The following is a 5,477-nucleotide window of genomic DNA, read 5'->3' on the forward strand; positions in this document are numbered from 1 at the left end:
AAAGAGAGAGAGGAAGATGCCCTAAGACCACATTAGCTTCCTGCTCCCTCCTCAAGTCCAGTTGGGGAGCTTGACCTTCTTGCAGCAATGGGAAGAAGTACACTGGCTTATTCCTCAATAGGGTGAAGGAAATGGTTAACTCAAAGGACCAAAATAAATGATTTATCCTCAAGCTGGGGAAAAAAAAAAACGGGAAGCAAGCGGGAAGAGTTTTGGCATTTATGTCTCCTGTTGTCATAGAAACTGAACCTGATATTTCTATATAGCAATCTGTAGAAGGTAACAAATACTGTACTTTAAATCAGTGATGAATTAAGATCAACTTTAGATTTCCAATACATTGTCAAGCAGATCAAATACCAGCTTATTTCATATTGCCAAGTTGTTATCAGAATCCTTAGAAACTGTGGCTGATATTTTTTTAAGTATCTGAGTTGGTATGTGTAAAATGTTATTAAAACTACTGATGTCTGGGAAAGAGACTTCACAAGAGGCTAGCAGGGGTTCTGAGATTTCCATAAAAGAGAGCGTGTATCTTGTGGAAGATCTCCCTTCTCACTTGCCGTCATAGATCCTCTCTCTAGCAACTGCAGCCGTGCCCCACATGGATCAGTATTTTCATTTCTTCTCATGTTGTGGTGGTGACAAGGTATTTAGCAGAATTGACAGATTCGTTAGATTCTGACATGGCTGTGTCGTGACCTCGGAGCTGTCACCTTTGAGAACCCAGGCCCCGCTTTTTCATTGAAATTGATAGTAATTTAGCAAAAGGAAATGCCTGCATCATGTGACTGCTAGTTCTCTGCAGAGTACTAATCACTTGGATATCACCTTTCAGAAACATCTGGCATCCAGGGCATGGTGAAGCAGCATAGCAGTGGGTCTCTTGGGAGGTGATGTCCCAAGCACTCTTAGATTCATAGATGTTAGGGTCGGAAGGGACCTCAATGAGTTCAACCCCAAAAGTGACCAGGTCCCACTGTGTTGCCCAGGCTAGGCAGCAGGGGCTATTCACAGGTGCAGTCCCACTACTAATCCACACAGGAGTTTTGACCTGCTCCATTTCAAACCTGGGCTGGTTCACCCCTTCTTAAGCAATGTTGTGACCCCTGGGATCACGGTATTGATGCCAAACTTAACGCAGGCACCCAACCGGCATAGCGCACTGCAGCCCAGAACTCCTGAGCTCAAGCAATCCGCCGGCTTCAGCCTCCGAGTCACAGGATTACAGGTGTTCGCCACTGCACCCAGCTGGTGTTGTTCCATTCACCAGGGATTTAATTCCTTGTCTAAGTCAGTGTACATGCAGCAAATGTGACATGGGCACTGGCTACTAGAACAAATAAGCATCTTCCAAATCAGCAGTGACCATGATGTGTCTGTGATGACCAGGCCAGAAGAGACCTTTGCAGATGTTGTCTAGGACTCTTAGATCAGCCTTCAGGGGTTCACTGATTTATCTGCTGCTTGAACTGGAGCATATCTTTAAAAACAAATTTAAAAAAAAAATCCACTTCTGATTCCCAGATTTCCAGCAATCACAAATCCTCTCTCCTTCTTAAGTTTTTTTCCAATGGTTTACTGTCTTCATTGGTAAAATCTTGTACCTTATTGTGAATCTAAATCTAACTAACTCTCAACCACTAAGGGTTTCCTGAGGTATCTCATGATAAGACATGTTTTCCAACCACTTAATTATTCTTGGAAAGCTTTTTTAACCCTTCTCCAATTTATCATCATCATTCTTGAATGGAGACTTCAGATCTAGACATGGCACCCCAGTAATATTCAGAGCAGTGCCATATGGACGGGCAATGTAAACCCCCTACCCCTATTCAATACCTTCCCGCTTATAGAGACAAAGCTTTCCCTCACCTTGGAATAATGTGTGTATGGAAATGTACCTTATTTTGAATATGAAAATGTACCTTATTCTTATATCTTTTGCGTTTGGTATATTAGGAATTTACTAACCAGTTGCATATTTACAGTTGTCAGCCATTGATTAGCAGGGTTTTGTGCTGTTACTTGGCCCTTTGGTTTCTTGTACAGTTATTTTAACTGTCTGCCTAATGTTCATTCCTATATGCTTGCTGGTGAATATACAGGATCAGGAAACGAAAATATGGTGTTTGTGCTCATGGGATAATGAAAGCTGAAAACAAGCGTGCCCTGTTCTTGGGATGCCATAAGCATTGGTGATAGAATTGCAGGCCTGTCGTGCAAATGTTTCTCATGCAGTTTGATGTCAGTAAGGGTAGTGAGATACAATTCAGAAGGTAATAAGGAGGAGGCCTCTGTGCAGGATTCTGGAAATGCTGACATCTAAATTAAGTGTGAAGATATTGGCAATGCAAGCAAGTTTCTATAAGGGAGCTGTTATTTTAAATAAGATGGGAAATGAAATTGTATTAGAAATAAAATGGAAGAGAAAAGACTAATATACATATGAAGTTATAGATATTTTGTAGACTTCAAGCCCAGACATTCCAGTGAAGTTGCACATGAGTCTCTTAAGTGATGATGCATGAATTTTGGTAAGAATTTTTTCTTTCTGTTTTTGTCCTGAATTCATTTTGGATAAAATGTTGGTTGAATTTGACTTTATTTTGATAGAATACCAATTGAAATGTATAAGCATTGTGAGAGACCTTTTTTCCCCCATGAGCTACATGCCATCATTTTGAAAATATGGAAACATGAATAGGTTCCCAGTGACTGTAGAGATGCTGGAATCATTACCATATTCAAGATCAAATTGCAGCAATTTCCATGGCATGGCATTCCTGTTCATAGCTGGGAAGACCCTTGCCCTCAATAGACTCACTCTCATCAGCAAGGAGATTCTACCAGTCTCAATGTCACTTCAGACCACTCTGAGGCACAATAGAAATGATCTTTGTTGCTAGACATCTTCAGGAGAAGGGCCACATGCAACACCATGATCTTTACACGGCCTTCATTGACCTAAGGCCTTTTGATTCAATTAACAGAGAACCCTTATGGAAGATCCTGATGAGATTTGGATGCTCCCAACATTTGTTACCACCATCAGATTTATTCAGGATGACATGATAACAACCACTGAACATAATGACTCAGAAACAGATCCCTTCACGTTGAGACCTGGAGTCATGCTCGAATATTGAGAGCTGGAGAGCTGGCTGTACTTGAAAGAAGTCTTACTGAGAGTGCAAGAACAACAAACCATCCCAATGCGCAGGAAGACTAGTGAGTAAGGCAGAGACAGCTTGGCTTAGCAGGGAACTCTTCAGTAAACTAAGTCACAAAAAGGAACCCTTAAAAGAAGTGGAAACTTGGACAAATAAATAGGGAGAAGTATAAGAGCATTGCTTGGGTATGCAGGGATGAAGTCAGGGAGTCCAAAGTGCATTGGAGCTGCTGCTAGCAAGGGACATGAAGGTTTCAGAGAAAGTGTGGGTCCCTTACTGGATGGGGGAGGCAAACTTGTGACAGAGGATGCAAAGAAGGCTGAAGTACTTAATGTCTTTGTCGCCTGGGTCTTCACGGGCAAGGTCAGGTCCCAGGTATCTGCACTGGGCAGCACAGTTCAGGGAGGAGCTGAGCAGCTAACATGGGTGAAAGAACATGTAAGGGACTATTTAGAAAAAACAGACACATACAGGTCCATGGGGCTGGATGGGATGCACCTGAGACCTGAGAGTGCTGAGGGAGTTGGCTGATGAGATTTCAGAGCCAGTGCCCATCATCTTTGAAAACTTGTGGCAATTTGGAGAGGTCCCGACTGGAAAAGAGCAAACATAGTGCCCATATTTAAGATGGAGAAAAAGAAGGATCCAGGGAACTACAGACCAGTCAGCCTCACCTCAGTCCCTAAAAAAAATCATGGAGCACATCCTTAAGGAATCTATTTCTAAGTCCTCGGAGGAGAAGAAGGTGATCAGGAACAGTCAGCCTGGGTTCACCAGGGGCAAGTCATGTCTCACCAACCTGATTGCCTTCTGTGTTGAGGTGACTAGCTCTGTGGATGTGGGGACATTGGTGGCTGTGGTGCACCTTGATTTCAGCAAGGATTTTGTTATGTTCTCCATCAACATTCTCCCAGGCAAACAAAGCAAGTACAGGCTGGATGAATGGACTGTAAGGCTGGTAGAAAACTGGCTGTGGTGTTGGGCTCAGGGGGTAGTAATCGATGGCTTGATGTCTAGTTGGCAGCCGGTATTAAGTGGAGTGCCCCAGGGGTTGGTTCTGGGCCAGTTTTGTTCAAAGTTTTCATCAATGACCAGGAAGATGGGATACAGTGCACCCTCAGCAAGTTTGTGGATGACACCATGCTGTGGGGAGTAGTAGATATGCTGGTGGTTAGGGCTAGGATTCAGAGTGACCTCGACATATTGGCGGATTGGGCCAAGATGAATTTTATGATGTTCAGTGAGGACAAGTGCAAAGTCCTGTGCTCAGGATGGAGCAATTCCCTGCACCGGTGCAGGCTGGGAGTGATGGGCTGGGCATCAGCTCTGCAGAAAAGGGCCTGGGGTGACAGGGGATGAGAAGGTGAACAGGAGCCAGCAGTGCGCCCTTGGTGCCAAGAAGGCTACTGGCATCCTGGTCTGCATCGGTAGAAGTGTTACCAGCAGATTGAGGGCAGCGATTCTTCCCCTCTATTCGGCACTGGGGAGGCCACATCTGGAGTCCTGTATCTGGTTGTGGGCCCCCCGTACAGAAAGGATGTGGACACATTGGAAAGAGTCCAGTGGAGGGCAACAAAAATGGTTGGGGGCTGGGGGACATGAGTTATCTGTCATGGGACATGACAATCTGAATAACACAGAGTCCTGAGCAAGACCATAGTGCTGAGCCAAGGTAGGGAAGGGAAGGCATGGACTGCAAAGCCGGAGACAGTTGCCTTTTAAAGCAGATGCTCTGGTGATGGCTTTGGCAGTGGCAAAATTACAGAACTGGGAGAACTGGTCTTATTTGGTCTAGAGAGAAGAAGACTGAGGGGGGATTGAATAGCAGACTTCAGCTGCCTGAAGGGAGGTTCAAAAGAGGATGGAACTACAAGGGTTTGCAGCAGCGATGGCCGAGTGGTTAAGGTGTTGGACTTGAAATCCGATAGGGTCTCCCTGCGTAGGTTCAATCCCTGCTTGCTGTGGCCTCACAGGGCTGTTTTTTGGGGGAACAAACAGAAGGAACTCACCCTCAGAATAGCTAGTTCAAACCCAGACATAATAGGGCTTACAGAAACATGGTGGGATTCATCCCATGACTGGGCAGTTAGCATTAGAGTGTAGTGCTCTATGTCAAGGAGCAATACACGTCCCCTGCCAGCAGAACGGGGTCAGAGGAGCAAGCTGAAGTCCTCTGGGTCAACATACAAGGGGGCCGTGGGGAGAGGGATCTAATGGTGGGGGTCTACTACAGATCCCCCAACCAAGGGGAGGAGCTGGACCAGGAATTTTCAGGCCAGCTTGCAGAGGCACTTAAGCAAGGGA

At 45.1% G+C, this 5,477-nt stretch overlaps 1 non-coding gene across 1 annotated transcript; it reads left to right on the forward strand.

The window, feature by feature from the left end:
- The first annotated feature begins 5,055 nt into the window (after positions 1 to 5,055).
- On the forward strand, positions 5,056 to 5,137 carry TRNAS-UGA. Its single transcript has one exon. It is a non-coding gene; the product is annotated as a tRNA-Ser (tRNA).
- Positions 5,138 to 5,477: the final 340 nt, after the last annotated feature.

The sequence above is a fragment of the Crocodylus porosus genome, unplaced genomic scaffold (assembly GCF_001723895.1).
Source record: "Crocodylus porosus isolate Cpor-Errol unplaced genomic scaffold, CroPor_comp1, whole genome shotgun sequence".
NCBI classification, from domain to species: domain Eukaryota; kingdom Metazoa; phylum Chordata; order Crocodylia; family Crocodylidae; genus Crocodylus; species Crocodylus porosus.